Source organism: Platichthys flesus, chromosome 9 (assembly GCF_949316205.1).
Source record: "Platichthys flesus chromosome 9, fPlaFle2.1, whole genome shotgun sequence".
Taxonomy (NCBI): domain Eukaryota; kingdom Metazoa; phylum Chordata; class Actinopteri; order Pleuronectiformes; family Pleuronectidae; genus Platichthys; species Platichthys flesus.
This window is the reverse complement of record NC_084953.1, coordinates 25,079,470-25,106,858: the sequence shown is the minus strand read 5'-3', so window position 1 is coordinate 25,106,858 and position 27,389 is coordinate 25,079,470. Positions and strand designations below refer to the sequence as shown.

Here is a 27,389-nt window from a genome sequence, read left to right as displayed (position 1 = left end):
CGAAATCCCTTGTATCGGCAGCCATGGACGGCCACCAAAAACGCTGTTGGAGGAGGCCCAGGGTCCGACGACAACCAGGATGGCAGGCGATCCGGGAAGAGTGCCCCCACTGAAGGACTGGGGACCTGACCGCCTGGGGAACAAACAGACGGTTTTGTGGACACCCTGGTGGAACTGGCTGATCCCTCAGGGCCCCCTGGACCACACTTTCGATCTCTCATCCTGCTGCTCCCACCACACAGGCGGATGGCAAAATGGTGCTCCCTGATGTGTCCTCCATAGGAGATGCAAACTGACGTGACAGCGCATCCGGCTTAATGTTCTTCGACCCTGGTCGGTAAGTGAGTGTAAAGTTGAATCGCCCCAGGAACAACGCCCATCGAGCCTGGCGCGTGTTGAGCCTGCGGGCAGAACGGAGATAAGACAAATTTTTGTGATCAGACCAAACTATGAATGGGTGAGTGGAACCCTCAAGCCAGTGTCTCCATTCCTGTAGCGCCAGCACGACCGCCAGCAGCTCCCGATTACCCACGTCATAATTCTTCTCCGCAGGGGAGAGCTGGCGGGAGAAGAAGGCACAAGGGTGTATCTTCTGGTCAGAGACGGTGCATTGGGAGAGCACAGCCCCCACCCCGGAGTCAGAGGCATCCACCTCCACAACAAACTGAACAGCAGGGTCAGGATGAATTAACACAGGTGCAGAGGAGAACAAAAACTTTAGACGAGCAAATGCCCCCTCAGCTGCCGGTGACCATATGAACGGCATCTTAACCGAAGTCAGCTGGGTAAGCTGTGGCAACTCGGCTATAGTCCCGGATAAACCTGCGGTAAAATTGGCAAACCCGAGAAATCGCTGAAGTTGCTTTCTTGATGTCGGAGTGGGCCATCGGCCACTGCCTTAACCTTGGCAGGGTCGGCTTTGATCTGCCCCTTCTCCACAATAAACCCCAGAAAACTAACCGAGGGAACATGAAAATCACACTTTTCCGCCTTAACATAGAGTCTATTCTCCAGGAGCCTCTTTAACACAATGTTTACATGTTGTTCATGCTCCTGGAGTTCATGGGAAAAAATCTAAATGTCATCCAGATAAACAAATACAAAGCAATTTAACATATCCCTTAACACATCATTTACAAGTGTTTGGAACACAGCTGGGGCATTTGTGAGGCCAAAAGGCATAACCATGTATTCGAAGTGACCCAGGGGAGTGTTAAACCCTGTCTTCCACTCGTCCCCCTCCCTCATCCTCACCAAATGATATGCGTTGCGGAGGTCCAATTTGGTAAAGATAGTTGCTTTGTGAAGGGGACCAAAAGCAGAGTCAATGAGTGGAAGGGGGTATTTGTTTTTTACAGTGATGTCATGAAGGCCCCTAAAATCGATGCAGGGGCGAAGTGACTTGTCCTTCTTCTCAACAAAACAAAATCCTGCCCCCAAAGGTGAAGAAGAGGGGCGAATGAGTCCGGTGGCCAAATAATCCGTAATATATTTTTCCATGGCATCTCTTTCCGGTTTGGACAAGTTGTACAGTTTACTGGATGGGTAGGGGGCGCCAGGGATCAAGTCAATGCCGCAGTCATACGGTCTGTGGGGCGGAAGAGATAGAGCTCGATCTTTACAGAACAGGTGGTGATAAACAGAAGGAACAGGATTGAGCTCAACTGGTTTAGGTGGAGATGGTGTAGTGGCTAATGTGGAAGGAATGGCAGAACGTAAGCAGTGTGAATGACAAAATAAACTCCAATTTGTGATTGAGACGGTAATCCAGTCTGTGTGGGGATTATGCAGTTTTAACCACGGGAGACCCAACACAACTGGGGAACTTGGAGAAGGGATAAAAAAAACGAAATAGCCTCATGATGGTTACCGGAAAGTTGCAAAGAGACGGGAATAGTGTGATGAGTGACATGGGCAAGCAGCCTACCATCCAGTGCAAACACCCTCCTCGGGTGAGGAAGGAGTGGAGAGGGGATTCCTGACTGGGCAGCGAAATCAGAGTCAATGAAACTATCATCTGCCCCAGAGTCAACTAAAATAGAAATAGGCAGGGAGGTCTGAGCCCATGAAATGGTACCTTTAAGGATCAGGCGGGGAGGAGACGAAACAACAGCTGAATGGCTCACCAATGCTCCTCCCGTGGTTGGTTAAGCCCCCCCTTTTGGTAGGGACGGGCAGTGTTCCAGCAGGTGTCCGTCCTGCCCGCAGTAGACACAGAGTCGGCTGAGACGACGACGTTGACGTTCTCTCGGTGTGAGTCTTGTCCTCCCCAGCTGCATGGGCTCCTCCGTGCTTTGGGGGGAAGGATCGATCCGCGGGGGAATCCTGCTGGAGCCTGCCTGAGGCAGCGGAGAGGGCGCAAACCCCCGATAAAGGGGGTTCATTGTCCGAGTCACGGGAGGAAATAAGATCGTCCAGCAAGGTGGTCTCATCACGAGTGGCCAGTTCATCCCTCACTTCATCTCTGAGCCCCCTGAGAAAAACCCCCTGTAGTGCCTTCTCGTCCCACCCGCTCTCTATAGCGAGAATATGGAAGTCTACTGAGTGCGCCGCCACGGAGTTATTCCCCTGGCGAAGAGACAGGAGCCTGCTACTGGCCTCCCTGCTGCGCAGCGGGTGGTCAAAAATCTTAAGGAATTCCTCAGTGAAGGAGGAAAAAGAAAGACAAGCTGGAGAATTACTGTGAGCGATGGCAACAGCCCAAGCCGCGGCTTTCTCTGACAGGAGACTCATTACAAAAGCAATCTGCAACTTGTCCGTGGATTAGGTGAACGGCTGCTGATCAAAAACAAGATTGCACTGATAAATAAATTCCCTGCCTGAACCTAACTGTCCCGAAAACCTGGCGGGCGTGGGGATGAATGGCTCCCGCGGCTGTGTGGGAAGAGCGACCGAGGACGCAGCAGGTGGAAGTGTTGGAGCGGGGTCCGGAGCCGGAGCGGGAGCTTGGACCTTCAGCGTGGTGAGTCGTCAGCTGTTCCATGCGGCCCCCGATCTGCGCCACGTTGGAGGTGAGGGTTTGGAGAGTTTCTATCACCTCGTGCAAAGCCTTCTCGTGGATTCCCACACGGGTTCCTTGGGACGTGAGAGCCTGTCGGAATTTCTCCGCGTCTGCGGGGTCCATTTTCTTGGCCAGATTATTCTGTTACACAGACACGGAGGAGCAGGTAGTGAAAAAGGTAACAGTTTATTGACTGTGTAGGCAGGTGCAGGCTGGAGCGGCAGGGTGCAGGCGGGCTGGAGGATCCACGGAGAGGTGAGGATGACAGCCGTGCGAAGAGGCACACGGAGGTTCTGCGTGGAGCAAGCAAGAAACAGGAATTAGTCCACGATATAACACAAGACGTGAAGGTCGAGAGCATCAGCGAGACAACTATCCAGATCTATGGAATAATCTGGCGCCGGCTTGTTGAGCGGACCAGATCTTTATAGTGGGGATGATTAGGATTGAGTGCAGGTGCGCCTCGTCCGCTGCAGGGAACCAGCCACGCCCCCTAGCGCTCACAGCACCTGCAAAGGGAAACAGAGAAGGGGAGGAGGAGAGACGAAAACAACAACAAACAACTACACAAATCCTCACACTTCTTATCCTTCCATTTTTCCAACCCTCTATGAATAGATGTAAGTGGAGTTTCACTTTCTCTAGTAAAAGTGAGTGGATCCTTTTCCTCAATCATGGACATTGTTTCTTCCACCAGGTAGTACTTGGTTTTACTTTCTCCTGAAGGGGTTTTTTTAGTCAATATTAGTCAGTTATTATTGTTATAAACCTCCATGTTATGTTATAGTCTTGTCCTGAAAGAATGGATTTCATGGTCCAAATAGCTAGGGCGGTGGAGAAACCTGTTGTATTGCCATTGTTATGATGTCACTATGGCCTCTTTTACTTCAAGTGAAATCATTACAGGGATCTCAGTACAAATGTCATTCCAGAAAGCCTGACAGAGGCAGCATTCCACATGAATCTTGAATTCACAAGTTAGTTTGAAAACTGTAGGCCAGGGGACTCCGATGACTTACATACTGTTCATAGTTCATGCCTGCACAGTACGGCCTGTGGTGAAATTGAAGAATAGAAGACTCTATACCAAATTTTTAAATATACAGATCTATTAAGAATGTATAAATCTGACCTTAATACATGGGTTATTAATCCTTAATTAATATTTCAGAGAGCAGGGAGAGTGTATGTTTTAGGTTTTATACCAAACTGTTTTTTGGGAGAAAAACATCTACTATCACAATATAATGTCCTGTTTTACCTAAGACATGACAACATAACAAACATTATGATTTGAATATATATTATATTGAAAGTGATAATGGCGAGAATATTCTGGAATGGTTGAGATTTATTATATAACCATGTATACCCACAGTGAGGACAGTTAAATTGTGGCCAGAGGGAGCAGACATTGCACTCCAGCTCCGGTTCGGACACACAGACTGGAGTCCACACACAGACTGGACTCCCACACGGACATCGACTCCTATGCATCTTCCGTTCTGGACTTCATCAACACCAACATCAACAGTATCACCACCCTCAAACGTATCACTACATAACCTAACCAGAGGCCATGGATGAACAAAGAGGTCCGCCTACCACTGAAGGCACGAGACACCGCTTTCAGATCAGCTGATGCTCAGGCCTACAGTTCATCCAGGGCTGACCTTAAGAGGGGCATCAAGAAGGCCAAGCACTGCCACACGCCAAGGATTGAGGAGCACTTCAAGAACAACTCCGACCCCAGACGTATGTGGCAAGGCATTCAGGCTTTAACTGACTATAAACCCACCAACACCACCCCTAAAACAGAGATGCCTCCTTCCCTGACAGGCTCATAACAAAAAAAAAATTGGATTGATCTGTCCAAAGATCAAGAGGACTCTACCTACCCTGTCCAGTGCCCCTGAGCAAGGCACCTTACTCCCCCAACATATGCTCCCCGGGCGCCGTACATGATGGCTCACTGCTCTGTGTGTCCTGCACCTGATGGGTCAAAAGTAGAGGTTAAATTTCCCTACCTGCATGGGTGTGCCTGTGCATGTCTGTGCATGTGTTTGGGACAAATAAAGACATCTTAAGCTTAATCTTAATCTTAATCAACAGTTTTTATGCTCGCTTTGACACGGACAACCAGGAGGCGGCTATCAAGGATGTGCTCACTACAGACCACCATCCCCTCACCCTCTCCTCCATCGACGTGTGTGCTGCACTGAGCAGGATCAACGCACGTAAGGCTGCTGGCCCTGATGGCATCCCCGGATGCGTGCTCAGGGCCTGTGCTGGGCAGCTAGCTGAGGTCTTGACTGACATATTCAACCTGTCACTGGCCCAGGCAGCTGTCCCCACATGCTTTAAAACCACCTCCATCCTACCGGTGCCTAAACACTCCACTGCAGCGATGCCACCTCCATGGCATTTCACGCCGCACTTTCTCACCTGGACAATAACAACTCCTATGTAAGAATGCTGTTCATAGACTTCAGTTCAGCTTTCAACACCATCATCCCCTCCAAACTGATCACGAAACTCGGTGACCTAGGCATCAACACTTCCCTCTGCAACTGGATACTGGACTTCCTATCCAACAGACCCCAGTCTGTTAGGTTAGAGAACCATACCTCCTCAACCCTCATCCTGAGCACGGGCGTGCCACAGGGCTGTGTGCTGAGTCCTCTCCTCTCCTCCCTCTTCACCTATGACTGCACACCTGTACATGGTTCTAATACCATTGTCAAGTTTGCAGACGATACAACGGTGATTAGCCTCATCAGCAACAACGATGAGTCGGCCTACAGAGAAGAGGTCCAGCATCTGGCGGAGTGGTGCACTGACAACAACCTGGCTCTCAACACAAAGAAGACCAAAGAGCTAATTGTAGACTTCAGGAAGAAAGGTGGCACACATCCCCCTATCCGTGTCAACGGGACGGAGGTTGAGCATGTCACCAGCTTCAAGTTCCTGGGTGTCCACATCTCTGAGGACCTCTCTTGGACCCTCAAGAAATCTCACCAGCGACAATTCTTCCTGAGGAGACTAAAGAAGGCCCATCTGTTTCCTCAGATTCTGGTGAATTTCTACCGCTGCACCATCAAGAGCATCCTCACCAACTGCATCTCAGTGTGGTGTGGCACCTGCTCGTTTGCGGACCGGAAATCACTGCAGAGGGTGGTGAAAACTGCCCAACGAATCGCCGGCTCCTCACTCCCAACCATTGCAGCTGTCCAGAGCAAGGGATGTCTGTGGAGAGGGCGCAGCATTGTCAAGGACAGCTCACACCCCAGCCACAGACTGTTTGCCCACCTCCCTTCTGGTAAGCGCTACAGTGTCCTCCTTTTCCAGACCAGCAGGTTCAGGAACAGCTTCATCCCTGCGGCTGTCACCTTGCTGAACTGTGATAGCAGACACACACATCCCATCCTAGCACACACCTTCTTCAGTGACTAAACTTCCTCCCTCAAACCTGGCTTGGACTGCCACACACCCTCCTCCAACCATTGAACATTTGAACAATTACACATTTGCACTACACTGTTACTTTTTTTACTGCTTTATTATCCCGCCTATTGTATATTCATATTGATATATTTTTATATATTTATCTTGCTCATAGTTCTTATATCATACAATACAACAGTGTTCCTCCATGTTGTCTTCCTGCTCTGACACATCCTCCTCCAAATCACCATCTGCTTCCTCATCTACTGCTACTGCAAAATATGAAGTTGCTGCTGTTAAATGTTGATAATGTGCTGGTTTCTATGCTGGTTTTTGTTTTGTTCAAGTGACACCAACTCATTTTCCCGAGGGTGGTTGCATTCATGACAAATATTGGAATATTGTTGATGGCCTGTCTTGTGTTTTCTGCTGCTTATCTTTGATTCCTGTGGTATTCTTGGCATATTAGGCAAATCAAATTCAAATTGAAGCATGTGGTTGCTATGGTGACTGATGAGGGATGATTTGCCTGTTATTTATATTTCTCTCTCTCTCTGTCTCTGTCTCTGTCTCTCTCTCTCTCTCTCTCAATTATTTTATATTGAATGTCTGTCAATGGATCAATTTCACCTATATCTTAGATACTATTTCATTTTGTCACCTGCAGCCAAACTTAATTTGCCTCCAAGATCAAGACGAGATTAGAAACTTCTTGAGAGAACGAATCCTCAACAAACACCAACTGACAAGAAGACAACAAACGCAGATGAGAGAAAACTGTGCATCAATTTTATGAAGCTCTGAGTTTCTGCAGAGCTTCATCAATAAGTAGATCTTGTCTCAGGTGTGAAGCATGCAGCAACAAGACCTTGTGACGACTGTCAAAGCTGAACTTCTCCAAGCCATGAGTGAGATTAGGGCTGTTAAAAGATGTAAACTTGTCTCTGAAGGAACAGATGGAGACGCTGCTGGAGCAGCTGAGAGAAAAGGATGGTCTCATGAAAAAAGAGACCAGGAAACGGCGCACTCACTGCAAAGTGTACACCAACTACCTGGAGACAGTGAAGGAGGAGAACAAAGAAGAGAGGGAGGAGGACATAGTAGTATGTCTTGAAAAGTCTCAACCTTTCCCCTTCACCCTTTCTTACCTCACCCTCTCCTCCCCCCCTTGCTATCAAGTAAAAATCATTCTATATTTTCCATGTTATTATTTCAGTGTTGTAGTCAATTGCCATTAGAATTAGATTATCATATAACTCAACTATACATTATAAAACGAGTTATCCAATTCGGCAATATCAGCAGAGAAAATTGTTCGAACACTGAGAACCCCAAAAATACAGCTCATGATTTCAAAAGCTCCTTTCACAATAATGTAATTTCTTTGCTGCTCACTATTATTTATTACTATAATGTAATTATTTTTTTGTCAAACTTGTTCGTCATTGAAACAAATTCAAAATACAAGATCTTAAAATTTAAAACACAAAATTTATAAATATTCAGATTAGTTGCTGTAGAGATGTTGTGACGTTTTTGTTTGTTAACATGGAAACTCTTTTTGTGTGTCAAAGTGGGTGTATTTCTGACAAATGATTTCCATTTGGAGGAAGCAGTAGCAGGGCTCACTGACAAAGCTTATAAGGGAATTTAGCCATGACTAATGATGCCAGCGGCTTACAAAAAACGAAAAATGTCTGCTCTGAATTAGTGGCATCTTTATCGGCCTGTGTAGATGGTAGATAGAGATGGTGGATTGTGATTGTGATTCTGGATTGTAGCAGCTGATGTGGATTATGATTACAACTAGATTGCATAAATTAACAAAATAACCTCACATACTCTACTATTACTGACAAAACCTAAGTCATTACAACTGTCATTACAGCTACATGTATCTCTGCCGGACATTTACTTATGTACAAATACTTTAAACATAGATATACCTCTCCATTTATGTTAGTCCCTGTCTTTTCTCATAAATTGTAAATCTTGTTGACGTGCTCTGCTACATGCAGCATCTATTGCACTTCTCTCCGTCCTTGGAGAAGGATCTCTCTGAGGTATCTCTTTATTTTTTGGTCCCCTGTTAATAGCTTTTTGGGGTAGTTTTTACTCTTGCTGAGGGTTAAGTGCAGCGCATGTCACACCTTTGAGTTAAAATGTGTGGGAATATGGGCTATACAAGGGGTGGGCAAACTTTTGACTCGTGGGCCACAATGGGTTCTAAAATGGGGCCAGAACAGAGGGGCCGGGCCAGGACCAGATGGATGGAGTGTTTTTGTGAACTAATATAAATGACATGGAAAAATCATTACATGAAAGGATTTGGCATTTAACAAGAAGCAAAGCATTTATTGGCAAGGCAATTTAACAAAAACTTGCCTTCAGAGAAAGGCTTGCTAGCTAGCCTTTGCTATTTTGAATGCCACCAAAAAACTTGACATGGTAGTTGACACTAGAATCGCAGTTTGTTGGTGAATTTTTTTTAGCTGACATCTGAGCAGTAGCCGCCCGTTCTTGCGTTGACTGCTTGCTAGCGTTGTTAGCATGCTTCGTAGCAAAGTGATGGCTGATGTTGTTCTCCTTGAAAACGCCGACAGTTTCTCGGCATATCAGGCAGCTTTCGATTGGACTTCAGTGAAAAAGTATTTAGTTGTCCACTCTGTGTTAAACACTCGGCACTCATTGTCCATTTTTTATTTCCTTGATCCGTTCATTTTACAGAAGGGCTCACAGGGCAAAGCGTAAAAGTGGAGGGATATCATGTGCCCTTTCGAACCCTATACACCACACTCCCGGTCAAATTTTATTTAGCTGATGTTTTATCGAAGGCGACTTACAATAAGTGCATTCAACCCTGAGGGTACAAACCCAGAACAACGAGAAGCAAGAAAGGACAATTTCTTCAAAAATAAAGCAAAACTACAAAGTGCTATAAGTGAGTGCCATTTAAGTGCTACTAAATTGTTAGTTACCCAAATTTTTAATTTGTATTATATTTGGACGAGTTCAGTGGGCCGTACTTTGCCCATCTCTGGGCTATACGAATACAAATCTTTTACTTGATCCAAAAGTAAATCGTCCAGTTTAGATACATGTTGCTGAGATTCACCCAATAAACTAGACGTACTGGGTTGTTTTTTACTTTTAACACAAAATTATTATTTATCTGCTTTTCTTGTCAGTTGCCATGAGACTTATCAGCAATGACAGCTTCATGTGTAATGCATGAAACATGACCTGACAGGCATACAGTGGAAAGGGACCACCCTGAAGGACAGAGTAGTCTACTATGTTTATTTTTTTGTCTGTTTTATGACAGAAAGATGTAATGTTGTCGTGGAAAGTTTTAATTTATTTATGAATTGTCTGACAGGCTGGATCAAACTGTAGACAGATATGTGTAAATTAGAAAGTCAACCATTAAAAATCCATTAAGCTACACAGATAGCAGGTGAAATCCTTGCAAACTCACCTGATCTTCTTGCTCTGCTATACTGTATATGCTCACATCCCTCCCTTGCTGAGTGACACATCCACACCGTGGGTGCAACTCCAAAGTTACCCCAATTTGTAGGAATATTATAGGGTTTCTGCCCTAGTGACACAACAAATTGTTTTTGTGTTGGACAGACATGTGAGTTGTATTATTCTTCTCTTATATGTGGTTAGTGAATGGAATTTGGAACAGATGCCCCGCAGAAAAGAGGCCGTTGATCAAGAGCAGTTATGCATTCTCCCAGTGAGATTCACTGTTATATGATAGCGAATACTGAATGTTTATCTTCATATGGTGGTTGCATGATAAATTGCTTTTGTGATGTGTAAAGTGCCACCTACATAAAGTATTTCCTTCAAGACTAATTCCTTACACAGAAAACCTTCCAATGCTCTTCTTCAGTCATTTATTGTCCTAAGGATTTCCATCACCATCATGAACACATTAGCATCAGTCAGAAGAGACAGCAGCCCAGCAGTTTGAGACGGGGGCCTATGAAAACCACAGAAAACCTGCAGACTGAATCTGCAGTCGGACTACACCGCTCTGACTGAGAACTGGTGTTGGAAAGCTACATTTAAGAAACAAAAGCAGGGACACAGTGATTTCTCTCTTGTAATCTCTCTTTACATCTTGTTTTTTTCCCTTGAAACATTTGCATTGAAACACCAGGAATGGAGTGGATGGTAAAGACATCTGAGTTAACGCACAGTCTGTTTGTCAGGGAATGAATTCACAGTGAAAACAACAATAAATAGTCCCTCAAAGAGAAAATGAAAGTTGAGTTGATGTATGTTTACGTGGGTGCAGTACCTATATGACTGAAGGTGATAGTTTACCCACTTTATATTTAGTACATCAGTTATCGTGACAGATCTCTCTTTCCCAGCCACCAGTGTGAGTTGTACAAAAAAGAGGGCGAACACACTGAGTCACGACTGCCACACGGACTGCCCACTGAGCTCAATCTATTCCATAAGACTCACTTACATTGGCACTTCCTCCCTTACTTGTGCTGTTGCTGTGTGTTTTTGCTAGCCTGACGTTGTCAAACTCACAATTCTAGTCAGAATGTGAGTCTGAGACCGCTCCATTGGGCTGTGATTATTGGGCGTGTTTCAACTGACCAGGAAATAAAATTCCTCTTCGCTCAATTGGATAGACCTACAACCAATCAGAGCAACGTAGTATGTGACGTATGTTAAGCAACGCATTGTGAGTTATTTTCTAACACCGGGTTCACACCGGACGCGAAAGCGCAGCGCCAAGCCTTAAATAACAGCTGGCTCCCATCCACTTCCATGTTAAAACTTTGTGCGGGTCACACCGGAGGCTGAAACACCGCGCTGCGCCAAGGCTGCCTCGCGCCGTGCAGCGATCGTTTCGGCGGCGAGTCTATTTAATGCGCTTGACGCGAGTGTATCGCACCAGGAAACACACTGAAAAACGATCTTAAACTGTATTGATGACATATTTTATATGATATAAATGATCAAATATGCATCCCATACTTTGAAGTCCCCTTCTGTTGTCCTGGAGTTTTAATTTGACCAATGACATTATTAAATGTCCCCCTCTGCCCATCCACTACAGCCACACAAGCAGTGATACAGATAAAAAGAGAGAGAAAGGGGGGACTACGTATTCTCCACATAGGCTTGAGTGGAGAATACGTTATTTGACCCCCGACACCCGACATTTAACGGAGCAAACAGCGAAGTTCTTCTACATGGATGACATTAAATTAATAATTGAAGTGGAGAAGTACAGTGAGTTGTATGATCCTCGGAACATGTTGTATAAAGACAACACCAAGAAAGACAAATGTTGGGACGCTGTTGCTTAATGTTGGAGCAACAAGTAAGTATATGCTTTTAATCTACTGGATCAACGGGTGATATTATTAGCACTGCCCGGCGGTTCAGCGTCGCTTCAGTGTCCGGTTTGAACAGCCAAGCGCCGGCGCGATAGGGATTAGCGCGATGCTTTGGCGTCGCCTCCAAGTTCTCTGTTCCTCTTTCAAAATGAATGCGCTGTCGATGTCTTCTAAAACAGACTCAATGGCAGCATCAACACATCTCAGCTCTCAAGCGGCAGGCATGTTTGTTGAAAACGAATTCAACCCAAGAGCACTTTGATGACGTGGTTGAATACGTTACCGTTGATCATCTGTCCATCATCGTATAAAGCTCGCCCTGACAATCTCATTGGCCCGGTCGGGCATAATTTCTCCCCAAAGGAGCGACTCCAGACCGAACTTCCCGACCTCAAATGTTGTGGGCGGGGCTAAGTTCGTCTGGCATCCAGGCTATGATTTTGCACAAACACATGTTGTTTTTATGCAGCCAGTATGTTGTCATGTGCTCTTAGAGTGTGCATTTTTCGAATCAACGGCAAGATGGCTGCAAAAGCAACTCGAGAGACCCACAAACGTAGTATTTTCACAATCTAATGTCACATCCCCCCTCTTTGAAGACACAAGATGCACCTAAACTAACATGCGTACAGCAATGAGGGTTCTCCACTTAACTGCTGCTCCAACAAAAATGTATTCTGGCAGAGTTGCCTACAGACCACAACTAGTAGCCTGAAGCTGTGTGCTTTTGACAAACATTCAAATTTAACTAAAAACAAGGCAATTTCCATGTTTTTAGCCTGGATGCCATCTGATATCCTCTTCTGGAGCTGCATTGACACAGTAGACATTTAGGCTAAAAACATGTTGTAAATTATCTAATTTTGAGTTGAATTTGAATGCCGAGGCTTAAGAACACTTGGATGAAACTCCAGAAGCAATAAGGAGTCCCTTTAACCTCCAAGTCTCTGAAAAGGGTAGTCTTCCATCTAGTTTTAGTCATTCCAAAAGCCCTTTTGATTATGCTGTGAACCCTTGAATGCTGATAATTGAAGCTCCCCTGTATTTGACCATAACTGGCTCTTTATACAGTATGATATAACAAATTGGTGCATCCAAACAAGGATACACCATCACCCAGAAGTATGTTACTGACAACCTTATTGAATGCAGGGCTTCCTGATAGCCAATGACTCTCCTGTCAGTGGGAAACACACGGCTTGCTTCAGGTTAATGCATATATTGTTTTGCCACTTTGTGAATGGTGGACTTTGGCACATTGAACACAAGGGATACAACCCAATAGGACTGTCCATGAGCCAGGCAGTAAACATATATCAGGACTTCCAGCTTATTATCCCAGCCAGCGTAATGTTCCCTTTGTAGTAGTCTATTTTTCTCAGCAAAATGACCTATGATTGCTGGAAAGTTTTTTCTTGATAAACTATGCAGCTTCTCTAGCCTCAGTTTAGCTTTCCAGATACTTTTCCCCCTTGACTACAGTCGTTATGCTAAACGGGGCTAATCCAGACCCGTCTCCTTCTCTATTGTTGCCACACAGACTTCTCATTTCACTATTTGAAAGAAGGCAAGTCATTTTATATACCAAAACATGTAACTATAACACACATTTTTTTGGGGACATCTGATGTGTTTCTGTGTCAGTGGTGTTATGAAACATTTTGGTTAATCATGACCGGATGTTGCCTTCACTAGAACAGAGGGGACTTGATTACTGGAGAGGGTGTGTTTTTGGGCTCCACACAGCACTGAAGGAGCACGGGCACACACACACAAACACACACACACACCTCATTAAGCAATCAGTGACAGGCTGCCCTCTGGAGACTTGCAGCAAATGGGAAGCTCAAGTAGCACATTTTAGAACAAGATTAGATAAGAAATCAAAATTTATTTAGAATTAATGACATTTCAGTACAAATAGAAGATACGTATCTATACCATAGATATAACATGATATCATTTATTTGTAGAAATGTTTGTCCAGACAAACAATTGTTTGACATGTAAATCTATAGTGATACAATTTCCATAACATTTGGCAACATAACTGCAGAAAAGTGTTTTTCTAGTCTTGAACAAAGAGCTTTACAGTAATTGTTTACATTTCCCCATTCAAACACTCATTGTCACAGTGCATCTATGTGCATACATTTTTTTTATGGTCAATTTAGGGTTCAGTATATTGACTACGGACAGTTCAGCAAGCAAATGTGAACGGCTGGGATCAAATCGCCGACCTTCTGGTTAGAAGACGACCAACATCCTCTTTATGGTGTGTTCACAAATTAGTTTACAGAAGAGAGATCGAGAGAGAGAAAGAGGGAGAGCAGAGTCAGGAAGAGCTGTATGAATGTGCGCAGTAATGAAGAAAGATTATACACATTGAAGAAAAGTATCAGATATATCAAAAACACATTACATTCATCCACTTATAAACATTCACAGTAAAAAACAGTGTCAATTCAACTCTAAAGCCTGAAACATGCTTCTGCGTTTTCACGGGCCCGTAAGCGCAAGAGCCCTTCCGGGTCCCTTACGTGCTTATGTATCCCTCCTTACGTGCTGACGGGTGTCGACCCCCTTTTCTAAAATTTACGGCAAAGCTCCGCAAGCTCACTCAGCCCGCAAGGCTGTGATTGGTCTGCTCTACATCCCTTCTGGAGCTGCATTTCCGGTTTCATGCCCCATAATACTGGCAGAAATCACGGAAGATTTAGAAGAACGAATATGGACCAAATAGAAGAGCACTTGGCAGAAGATATCCGATAGTATGATCACTTGTATAACCTGTCACTGACTGGCGGATTTGTCCGCCAGAAAAAGGCTACGAGGAGCCGCAGTGGCTATGTAAATAAACAATCGACGAAGAAGAAAGAAGGCGTCTCTAAGGTCGTCTTCGACAAAAAGCATTACTCCGCCTAGTGTTATGGCTTTGTAAGACGCGCAACGGTTGGGGAAGCATGAATGAAAACGAGTCTTGCGCCACAGCGGCGTGAAAAGACGCAGACGCAGTCGCAGAAGCATGTTTCAGGCTTAAGAGAGTTGAAATTAACTCTGTTTCAGCTAACATTTGGTCCCACTCAAAATTAGAGTTAAATTGACTCTATGGCCAGTGTCAACTTTTCAGAGTTAATTTTATTCAATTTAGTGTCAAAATTAACAATGAAATGTGTAAAAATATGTAACACTGAGGTTTATTATTTATTATTATTATTCACACTGTTCAGAGTATATAATATTAGTAATATTATGATTAGACTTTATAGTGCTGATTTTACTCACAGTTTTAAAATGCCACTCTAATGTGTAAAAATTAGTGCTGTCAGTTTAACGCGTTATTAACGGCGTTAACGCAAACCCATTTTAACGCTGTTAATTTTTTTATCGCGACATTAACGCAGAGCTGCCAACTCTCACGCTTTCACCGCGTGACACACGCTTTTGCATGTTGGTGGTTGAGTCACAATAATTTTTTAAGACATCATCGTATAAGGCCGTCATGAAGTACAAGGAGTGGGCGAGTGTGTGTGTGCGTCTGTGTGTGTGTTTGTGTGGTTCCAGATAGTGCACCGTAGCCCCGCCCCCTGCCCCCGCGCACTCGCTCAGAGAGACTCAGTGAGATCAGAGCTCAGTGACTGACTGCTTCTTAACTATGGAAACAGTGAAAACACAGAGTTTCTCTGGTCTCAGCTGATCAGAGATCAGCGCCTCAGCTTCTTGATCAGAGCAGAAGCTGCAGTTGGTTTCTACCGAGCTTCAGTATCTGTGTTTGCCTCCAGTCTGACCTGCTATCCCTTTTTGTTTTAATATTTCGCCCTTGTATTAGAGTCCTTGTTTACCTGAAATGTGCACTTTATAAATTTATTTTGTAGCGCCGTGTTTGGCAATGTTGTTTTTCAATAAAATGAAACATTTGCATAAAGCAAGCCAATCCACTTGTCCATGTTGAAAGAGCATTAAAAAAATAAATAAATGAAGGGACATTTAGAATAGATACAAATTTGCGATTAATCGCGATTCATTTTGAGTTAACTATGACATAAATGCGATTAATCGCGATTAAATATTTTAATCTTTTGACAGCACAAGTCAAAATATTACATTTTCATTTGCATACATTTCTTTTTATATATATATATATACATACACATGTGTGTATATGTATATACATATATATATATGTGTGTGTGTGATCTAACCTCTCAAATGGAAAAAACACATTTAGACAAGATGACAGTACAGTGTGGTTTATTGCTCAACAGATAAAGCAATATGGAACAACAAAGAGAGCTGTGTCATTCCCTCCATATGACATTTGTATGTCAAAAGGCCTTGGATAATGAACAATTAAACAACTTGAACCATCTCTTCCATGGACGTCACAACAGAGTACACTACACTTTGGCTTACACCTGCTGCCTTTAAAATCAGAAATTACTGCTGCACAACTATTTACAAGGTGGGCTGAAGTTAAGGTGGACTGTCCCTCAAAATGTTTAGACGACACATCAACATCAGTGGCACAACACTCAACACTTTGGTGTGGTGAAAATCACTTTCTTCTACAGAATCAAATGAACCACTTACATGGCACTTGTTCAGATGCTTTTTAAAGCCTGAAAAGCTACCAAAAGAATGTGAACATCCAACTTGGCCACATTTAAGATGAAGAGTCCGGCCAGTACAGAGACCGTAAATTATCTTAAGGTGCTTTATAAGGCTGTTTGGCCTCCCATGGTCACTTTTGCAAAGAAAACACTTCATTATTTGACACTAACGCACCATTCTTGCTCGCAGCAGTACCAAAACGTAATGGGCCTTAAAGAGTTTGTCTAGGGCTCCCACTGAACCTGTTGCCTTACATGGAAGCGCTGTTAGGACGACCACACTTACGGCTGGACCGTACAGCAAAAGAAGACCGAAGCAGGATAGTTGCGTGTCACAGACGGGTTTATTGTGTTCTCTCAGGCAACATGGCACACGTCCTCCAACTCATGCAGCAACCACACGGGAAAACACTCTCTCCCCACTGATAACAAAATGGCGCCTTATATAGGGTGCCTAGTTAAGGAGGGCGAAACCATTCCCCATGCTGACATGCTCTCCTTTTGACAACACTTTTCTTTTATCATTATACCCACCATTCTCCTATATACACACCCCCACATCCCCAATTCCAGCACCTTAAAATAATCACATACACTAATTTTCCCACACCCACACTAATCACCACTTGGATGCACCCGGAACTATAAATATAGTGCTTGTTTCCTGGGGAGGCCTTTTGCCCGAACACCCTGGAGACAAAAGAGACTGGTGAGTACCATTACACACACAAACACACACTTTACCCTTCCCAATATACTAACACACACTATTTCACAACATATGATATTAGTCACATCTCATCTTAGCGTTCAGTTACCACAAATGCACATTAACTCTAATGTCCCTCTTTAGCAGGTGGAACCATTTGGCCATCACAGAACATACCAGCACAGATTTAAAAAGGACAATAAATGTATCACCCATTAATAAAGATGAACTGTTTTTAAGTGTGCACATATGCCATGTGCAAACTCTGCACATCCAATAAAGTGCAACTGCTTACAAACGCCTGTGCAATTATTAAAGTGCATGTACCCGGTCAAAGTGCATTGTGCAATATTCCCCCAACCCCATCTCAAGCTCCAGGGAACGAAGTCCTCTTCGTTACATGTCCTCCTCCCTCTCCCCACAGAGAACAGTACCTCAATCCTCCGACATTCTGGACAAACAGTCTGCCACCACATTTGACTTCCCAGACCTGTAGTTCACCGTGAAGTCATAAGGCTGCAGGGCCAGGTACCATCCCGCAATGCGCATGTTGGCCTCCCTCATGCGATGCAGCCACTGCAGAGCCCGATGATCAGTTTCCAGGAAGAAGTGCCGTCCCAGCAGATAATATCTGAGGGTTTCGATGGCCCACTTCATCGCCAAGCACTCCTTTTCCACTGTCGAGTACCTTGTCTCCCTGTCCAGCAGTTTTCGACTTAGAAACACCACCTGCAGCAACACTGCTCCCAGGCCCACTCCAGAAGCGTCAGTCTGCAGGATGAACGGCTTCTCAAAGTCAGGACTGGGTGAGTGCAGATGGCTTCCTTGAGGTCCCTGAAAGCTCTGTCACACTCAATCAATCAATCAAATTTGCTATATCATTAGATAATGTATTTCTAAGGTGTTTGGGGCCGAGTATTATAACCTCTGTTTTGTCAGAGTTTAATAAGAGAAAATTGCGGGTCATCCAGGTTTTTATGTCTTTGAGACATGTTCGAAGTTTAGTTAATTGATTACTTTGTTCAGGTTTTATTGACAAATATAACTGGGTGTCATCCGCATAGCAGTGGAAATTGACAGAGTGTGTCCTGATAATGTTTCCTAGTGGAAGCATATATAATGAGAATAAAATTGGGCCGAGCACAGAGCCCTGTGGAACACCATGGTTAACTTTGGTGCGCACAGATGACTCATCTTAATGTTAATTAACTGTTTGAGTCGTTGTAATAAAATTTGATGGTCAATTGTGTCGAATGCTGCACTGAGATACTGTGATTGGCTCTAAACCCTGACTGAAAGTCTTCATATATATTATTTTCCTGGAGAAACTCACACAGCTGATTGGCTACAACTTTTTCTAAGATTTTAGACATGAAGGGGAGATTAGATATTGGCCTGTAATTGGCTAAAACCTCTGGGTCTAGGGTGGGTTTTTTGAGTAGGGGTTTGATGACAGCTATTTTAAAAGACTGTGGTATATAACCTGATGATAATGACTGATAGTTTGTTACTTAACATTATAAATCTATTAGGGGCAGAATTTCTTGAAGTCATTTTGTAGGAATGGGATCTAAGATACAGGTTGTTGGTTTAGAACCTGAGATTAATTTGGTTAACTGATCACGGGTGATCAGAGAGAAGCTGTCTAAGTAATGGGTAGGATTCTCAACCATTTCTGAGATCTCTGTTGTTGGGAGGGTATTAGTGCCAATGGGCAGTAGATGGTTGATGTTATTTCTAATAGTTTGAATTTTATCATTAAAAAAGGTCATAAAGATATTGCTATTTAGGGATCGAGGAATACTGGGTTCGGTGGAGATGTGACTCTGTCAGCCTGGCTACAGTGCTGAAGAGAAACCTGCGGTTGTTTTTATTCTCTTCTATTAGTTTTGAATAGTAGGCGGCTCTTGCTTTGTGGAGAGCCTTTTTATGTTCTTTAACACTATTCTTCTAGTCTATTAGATTTTCAACATGGTTGCTGGAGCACCACTTCCTTTCTAGTTTTCTTGATAATTGTTTTAACTCATTTGTCTGGGAATTATACCACGGAGCTAATTTACTATGTTTGACATTTTTCTTTTTTAGAGGCGCTATTGAGTCTGTTAATCGTAATGAGTCTGCAGAGCTATCGACAAGGTGGTTGATCTCAATGGAGCTCAGGTTTTCAAAGAACACTCATCCGTCCAATGAACCTTGCTTGAAGCAGAGGCTTTGGTTAGATCAGTCGGCACAACAGCTCTATCAGCAAATTGAGGCACAAACTTACGATACCAGCCCACCAACACGAGGAATCCCCTCAGTTTCTTTTTGGTGGTGGGAACTGGAAAGGATTGAATGGCCTCCACTTTCCCCAGCTGTGGTTTAATCTGTCCAAATCCAATGATGTAACCCAAGTACTTCACTTCTGTTTGGGCAACAGCACACTTGTGAGGGTTAATGTCGAGGTCAGCTGCCTCTATTTTCCGCAGCACCTGTTGCAGGTGAACCATATGCTCCTCCCATGTCTGGCTGAAAATAACTATCATCCAGATATGCAGCCGTACAGTCAGACAAATCTCTCAGAACATGGTCCATTAGCCTTTGAAATGTGGCTGGCGCTCCCTGGAGACCAAATGGCATGACCTTGAATTGATACATACCAAATGGTGTTCTGAAAGCTGTCATCTCCCTGGCATCTGGTGCTAAGGCGACCTGCCAGTAGCCTTTGCTGAGGTCCAGTGTGGTGATGTACTGAGCTATCCCAACTCTCTCCAGCAGGTCATCAATCCGAGTCATTGGGTATGGATCAAAGTTGGACACTGTATTCAGATATCTGAAATCAATACAAAATCTGAGAGAACCATCTTTCTTTGGAACCAATACAATGGGACTGCACCACTCACTGCAGGAACCTCTATTATTCCCAGCTCTAACATCAGCTTAATTTCCTTTTGCAGCAGAGGCATCAGCCGCTCAGGAATCATGTAGCTCTTCTGACGCACTGGGGCATCTCCCTTCAGCCGAATCCTGTGTTGCACCAGTGAAGTGAAGCCTGGTGTCTCTCTGAAGAGCTCTGGGTCAAGCAGGGGTTTCACCTCTGCCTGCCGAGTGAGAAACAGATGTGACAGGTCCACCTCTGGTGGCTCCGCTGTGGTGGTGGTGGCTGGAAAGAACTTGTCCACGGTATCCTCCTCCTTCACCGCACGGACCAAAAACTGCTGGCGCACAGGCTCCGGGCACACCTGGAACTTCTTCAGCAGGTTAACATGAAAAGTCTGGTATTTTTTAAACCTGTCGGGCATAAAAAGTTCATGTGTGACCTTACCCACACGTTTACTGATTTCATATGGTCCATGCCACTTAGTCAGCAACTTGCAGTCACTGGTTGGCAGCAGCAACAGTACTTTTTGGCCTGGATGAGAGACTTGCTGTCTGGCCTTCCGATCATACCACACTTTCTGGTTTCGTTGAGCTGACTCCATGTGTTCATGTGCAAGCGCTGTCATCTCCTCCAGTCGCTCCCTCATTTTACCACATATTCTACCACAGCTTTGACCTCTCCCAGTAGTCTCTAAGCAGGTCCAGCGGTCCTCTCACCTGGCGGCCGTACAATAGTTCTAAGGGGGAGAAACCCGTGGCAGCCAGCAATTCCAATCAGAACCTGTGTGAGACACAAACTTGCGCAGCATGTTTTTCATTGTCCGGTTATAGCGCTCCACCAGCCCATCCGTCTGGGGGTGGTAAGGGTTGGTCTTAATGCCCTTCACTCCTAACAGTTGATAAACCTGCTGCAACAGTTTGGACAAAAAATTAGTCCCACAGTCTGTTAGGATTTCCTTGGGGATGCCCACTCTAGAAAAAAGCTGTAAAAGGCAATCCGCTACCTGTCTAGCTTTGAAAGAGGGAAGGCTTCAGGGTAGCGTGTGACATAGTCACAAATAACCAAAATGTAACGGTGGCCTGAGGAACTTTTCTCAAGTGGGCCTACAATGTCCATGCCTATCCTCTCAAAAGGTGTGTCAATAATGGGCAAAGACTGTAATTGTGCACGTGTCACTCCTTAAGCAGAGGTTAGTTGGCAGATTTCACAAGAAACACAGAACTGAGAGACTTGAGTGTACATCCCTGGCCAAACAAAGCGGCTTCCAATCCTGTTCAGAGTTTTCTGGGAAGCCATGTGACCTGCCCATGGAATTGAATGACCCAACTCCATAACTCTGTCTGAACTGTTGTGGCAGTGCTAAAGTCTCAGTTTTTCCTGTTTTCTAATAGAGAAGGCCCTCTTTTACTATGTAGGTGGCATCATCTAAACAGCTTGGGTTATTTTGCTGAACCCCCTCCACCTCTGTCACCTTCCTAAACCACTGCTTCAATGTAGCATCTTGTTTTTGTAGCATGCTCAGATCTGGGGGAAACTCAAAAAGTTCAGGGGGTGTAGGAGAGCTTTGTGCTCCTTGTCTAAACGAACCCTTTAGCTTCTCCTGTCTTCTTTGGGCTGTTGATTTTTTGGGTTTAAATGGCCCTGCTTTCCAGTCAACCCCAAAGAACGGTAGCTCTCTGAGGACGCCCCCTGCACTCTGTGCTCTGGTGGTGACATTACATGGTTTTACAGGCAATGTGACTGGATTAGTCAGTGGCTCACTGAAATCAGCTACTGAACTCTGACCTTCATCCCTGCTCCCATCAGGTTTACATATTGGCTGGGTCATAAGGGCAGAGAGTGTGGGTACATCATTGCCTAGAATCACTGTATATGGCAATGTTGGAGCTAATGCCACAGTCAACAGGAAAGTCTGCCCCCCCACAGTCAGATAAACTTCAGCTGTAGGATAAACATGTTCATCACCATGAATACAGCTTATCCGTGATTTATCTTGACTCCATTTTTCTCTGGGGATCAAACTGGACAAAACTAGTGTCTGAAAGCATGCCGAGTCAAGTAGTGCTATCTCACGCTGTCCATTGATCAACACTGGGGCTGTACGGCCTGCGTCCCTTACTGTACCCCCTGTGGCTGGTATTGGAGCGGAACATAGGAGAGATGGTCTAGGATGGCTCAAAGCTGGGCAAAATGGTTTTGTGTGATCTAAACCATTACAGTGGTAACATCTAACCTCTTGTTTAGGGGTTAGAGGGGGAGGTTTTTTAGCATGGCTTGTGGCCTGGGGAGTAAACTGCCTATCACTTGAAAACCCTCTACCCCATGGCTGACCAGACCCCTGTTCACCCCCAGAGGACCTACTTGAATGGGCCTGGTGGTTCTCCCAGCCGAAGGTGGCAGCTCGGGCTTCCTCTCCTGGCTGATGTGAAAACCTCTGCCAGGCGTGCAGCTTCCTATGCAGTCCCAGGGCTTTGCTCTCTGATCCAGATCTCCAGCTCAGGGGGGACCATCCTCAGGAACTGTTCAAGAATAATAGTCTCTGACAGTTCTTTAACTGTGGATTTCTCTGGCTTAACCAATTTGCAGAAGAGGTCTTTCAGACGCACATACAGCTCTCGTGGAGTTTCACCAGGCTCAATCTTGAGAGAGCAGAATCGTCTACAGTAGGTATCAGATGTAATTTCATATTTTGCCAAAACTACTGCTTTAACTTGTTATATTGTTCTGAATCTTTCAGGTCCATCAGAACATAAGCACTTCGTGCTTTGCCAGTCAGTAACAGAACCAGCCGCACCGCCCATCCATCTTTAGGCCAGCGACATACTCGGGCCATTCTCTCAAAAGTGGTTAGGAAATGCTCAATGTCATCATCTGGAGCAAATGGCAGCAGTTTGGGATCCCTCCGTTGTGTGAAATCCCAACTTGTTGGGCTCATCCCCTCATCTGGGTCATCAGAATCCCCATCATGGTTGTCACGACCGTTGTCATCATCACCTCGTTGTGGAGGGTGGATTCCATCCCTCGTGTCCAGCTCTGTTCTTTGTTCTTCGGTCATCATAGCCACTTGCTGCTGCATTTGGGAGACTTGATGCTGCATGTGTCTCCATCTCTGTTCTTGACAGTAGGACTCTGTCTCTCTTTGCTGGTCCAGCTCTGTTTGTGCTTGAATGAGTGATTTCACCAGACCAGCTGGTTCATCAAGCTTTTCTTCTGTCTTTGCGCCTGTCCTGATGTCTGGAGCACATGCTCCACTTGGCCCCTCATGTGGTTCTTCTTGGCCACTTTTCTTTCCCTGCTTTGGCATCTTTTGCTGTAACGTGGATCCCACTTCTGACACCACTTGTTAGGACGACCACACTTACGGCTGGACCGTACAGCAAAAGAAGACTAAGGCAGGATAGTTGCGTGTCACAGACGGGTTTATTGTGTTCTCTCAGGCAACATGGCACACGTCCTCCAACTCATGCAGCAACCACACGGGAAAACACTCTCTCCCCACTGATAACAAAATGGCCCCTTATATAGGGTGCCTAGTTAAGGAGGGAGAAACCATTCCCCATGCTGACATGCTCTCCTTTTGACAACACTTTTCTTTCTATCATTACACCCACCATTCTCCTATATACACACCCCCACACATATTTATTTACAAACTCCCCCTCATCCCCAATTCCAGCACCTTACGATAATCACATACACTAATTTTCCCACACCCACACTAATACCACTTGGATGCCCCGGAACTATAAATATGGTGCTTGGTTCCTGGGGAGGCCTTTTGCCCGAACACCCTGGAGACAAAAGAGACTGGTGAGTACCACTGTCCCAGCCTACAGACCAACAGACATTAGCAATAAGATAAGACAAGATTTACTTGTCAGATACATCTTTATACATAGTACAATGCACAGTGAAATGTCTTATTGTGCCTATTTCCAGAAATAATCAAATAAAAAGACACAGTGTAATATATAAGAATGTAAGATATGTAAAATATGACATATTTACGCCACATGTACATTTAATTGGCATAATTACAAAAAAATTGCAATTAAAAACAGTCCCAGTCATACCATTCTCAATTTCAGCAGTATACTCAGCATTGCACGTTAAATCCAAGAGCTCTGTGGTCGGTACCAGTCCATGGCTTTATTTTATCACTTTTGTTTTCAGATTAGTGGCCCACTTTTCCAGGAATTTGTTGGCTGTGGCCTCCCCAAACAGCAGTCTTAAATCTTGTTCTATCTGTAATGCAAAAATACAGTGCAAAGAAAGGGACGATGAGACACACTGCATGTGTGATGCCCACATTTGTGGACTGTTTCTTGGGAAACTTAATTTTGCCGCTTTCTCATTTTGAACCACTGGAGATGTCTTACCAGTTCATGTGTGTCTAGAAATCTCGGCAATAGCTGCTTCCACATCCTCATCAGATAACACTTTGTCAGCAGTGAAGGGTCTGGGTTGAACACGGCGTGGCCCACCAACTTCAAAGACAATTCAAAGTCAATAAATTTTATTGACTCCTGACTACACAAGTCATCAATATCATATGTAACTAGGGCTGTCACAATTAAGAATTTTTTAGTTGACGAATAACTGCCGTACAAATAATTGCTTTTAACTGTTTTAATCTTTTTCTGCTTGTCAGTCTTTTGCAGCATTTCTTTAAATACTGGATTTTTTAACCGTATTTAACCATATTTCTTTAGCTACACCACGTTTAACTGTCTGTTAACGTGCACCATCTTTATTAAGCCACTCATCTGACTGAATGACATGATGTAATTAAAAGAGGGCCAATCAAACCTTAGATGGTGGGAAACAACATGGAAATAGTGATGAAGGGGTGAAAATCTGACATTTCTGTTAGTTTCATCCTGTGTTTTTTGTAACGACGAATGAAAACAATTATGACAGATATGCATAATAATTGCGAACATTCAAGTTATTGATAATGTTACGCCCCTAAAATAGAGGAAAAGTGCAGGAATGAAACGGACACGTTGTTCTCTGGCTTCAAGTCCATGGACAATGTATTACAGAAATATAAACACATAGCAATTTCAGACTTTACAGCAATTCTTAAACACATCAGGAAAATCTGAACATTAAATATACAAAATACAAAATACATTTGGAATCTATGAATAAACAACATAATAAACACATTGAAAACATTCACCCAACAACAGTTACGCCTCCACCATACTACACACACAGCGGCGCAGGCGCTGCGCACACATTCGGGCCATGCGCGGTCTCTACGTGCTCTGCAAGCATGGTGCATCGGGTCGGCTCGGCTCTTTCATCTTTAAACTCTTCTAAAACTAAATCAAAAACCCCTGTAACCAAGTATCCCAGCACCAGCGCTCTCCCCACAACCTTAAACACACACACACACACGCATGCATTTACCATATTACAACTCCTGTTCTTACCTAAAATAGAGGAAAAGTGCAGGAATGAAACGGACACGTTGTTCTCTGGCTTCAAGTCCATGGACAATGAACGAGCCACTCCCTCTGCTTTCCAAACCCAGAACCCCAGTGTGAAAACAACCCACAGGCCAAAGCAACAGATCTCAGATGTCACTAAAGCAACAGATCTCAGATTTCACTGCTAATTAAATACCTGAAAACACTATATTAGACAAATAACACATCCACCACACACTCCCCTTCAACACAGATGTCGTCCCGACATCATAGCCTACGTCAACATCACTTATCAATATTTACAAGTAGCCAGCAAGGGCACATAATGCAACTGCTCCATTTTGAAATGGTCCACACATGTGATAAGTACAATCACTCTGCTTGTAGAACATTCATCATCGGATGAAGCTTGTTGGAACACTCAGCTTTCTCAATAGTCCATGAATGCATATCCATATCTATATACAAGCACTAGAATTTTTTAACAGTCCATGAGTGTAGGGGTATGTGAGCACTCTGCTTTCTTTAACAGTCCATGAGTGTATGTTGGGCGTGTGTATAAATGTCTTCTCGGTGAGGAACAACAGGCTGGTAGTTAAACTGCTGCACTGGGGCCATCCACGTACTTGTCCCTTGGATTGCTCTGAAGGATCCTGGAGGGCACCAGTACCTGAAGTTGCTTTGGGGACCAACGCTGTTACAAACTGGGTTGCCTAGCTGGTTGTATGTGAAGATCCTCGGAGGTCGTCTCTCTCTCACTGGTCGCTGGCATCCTGTTTCAACTTCTCTGTTACTTTCACTCGGAACAGGTGACGGAGGTGCTTGTATTTCCTCTCCCAAAGCAAATTCTTCTTGAACTTGTTCTCCTTGGCCTAATGTCTCTTCTTCATCCAGCACAACTCCTCTGTCCTGAGCTTCTTGCGGTAGGGTATGTCGTGGCACTGATGCTGCACATTTTGTGAGGGCGTTGTGAGTTCCCTGTCAGCATCCTCTCTGTCTGTGATCACCCGTGGCTTCATCACAGGCTGAGGCTGGATCCTGGGCATCTGATAGTACCCACAGTCATCGTCATCACTCTCATCATCCTCCTCTTCTTGCTGAGGTTCCTGCTTATCTCTGCTGGTCTGATTTGTTGTTTTTCTCTTTGACGTTTCAGGTTTGAGCTGCGGTAGGTGGTCACATGGTAACAGGAGATTACGGTGTAATATCCTGCTTCCTCTCCCTTTACCTTGCTCCGGCAGTACTTCATAAATGGGCATGTCTTTTCCCATTTGACGGATGACTTTATGAATGCACTCTTCCCAATGGCTCCGAAGCTTTCCCGTTCCACCTCTGGGTGTCAGGTTCAGAACTAGGACACGGTCACCCTCGTGCAGCACAGAACTCCTCACTTTAGATTCATAATTTCTCCTGCTCCTCTCAGCACATCATTCTTAGCATTTCCTGCTGTGATATCATAGGCCTCTTGCATTTGTCTTTTCCATCTTCTCATGTATTCCTGTTGGTCTGCAGTTCCTGTCTCAGGAGTCAAACCAAACATTAGGTCAACAGGCAGCCTCGGTGACCTCCCAAACAGGAGATAGAATGGAGAGAATCCGGTGACTTCACAGCGCGTGCTATAATAGGCATAAATGAGCTTAGGAAGTGACTCTTTCCAGTTCGATTTCTGCTTTTCAGTAAGCGTCTTCAACATTTGCAGCAGTGTTCTGTTTAAACGTTCAACTTGAACATTCCCCTCTGGGTGATACGGTGCGGTTCTTGAACCCATCACTCCACAGTTATTCTGCATCTGTGCAAATAACTGATTTTCAAATTCACCTCCCTGATCATGGTGAATTATCATAGGATATCCAAATTTCAGTGCATAATCATTAAACACCTTATCTGCAACTGTCTTGGCGGATTTAGAAGTTGTAGCATAAGCTTGTGCAAATCGTGTGAAATGATCA

General features: G+C 44.4%; 1 pseudogene; it reads right to left on the bottom strand.

The window, feature by feature from the left end:
* Positions 1-20,611, bottom strand: part of LOC133960853 (uncharacterized) — a 31,246-nt pseudogene extending 10,635 nt beyond the window's left edge.
* Positions 20,612-27,389: the final 6,778 nt, after the last annotated feature.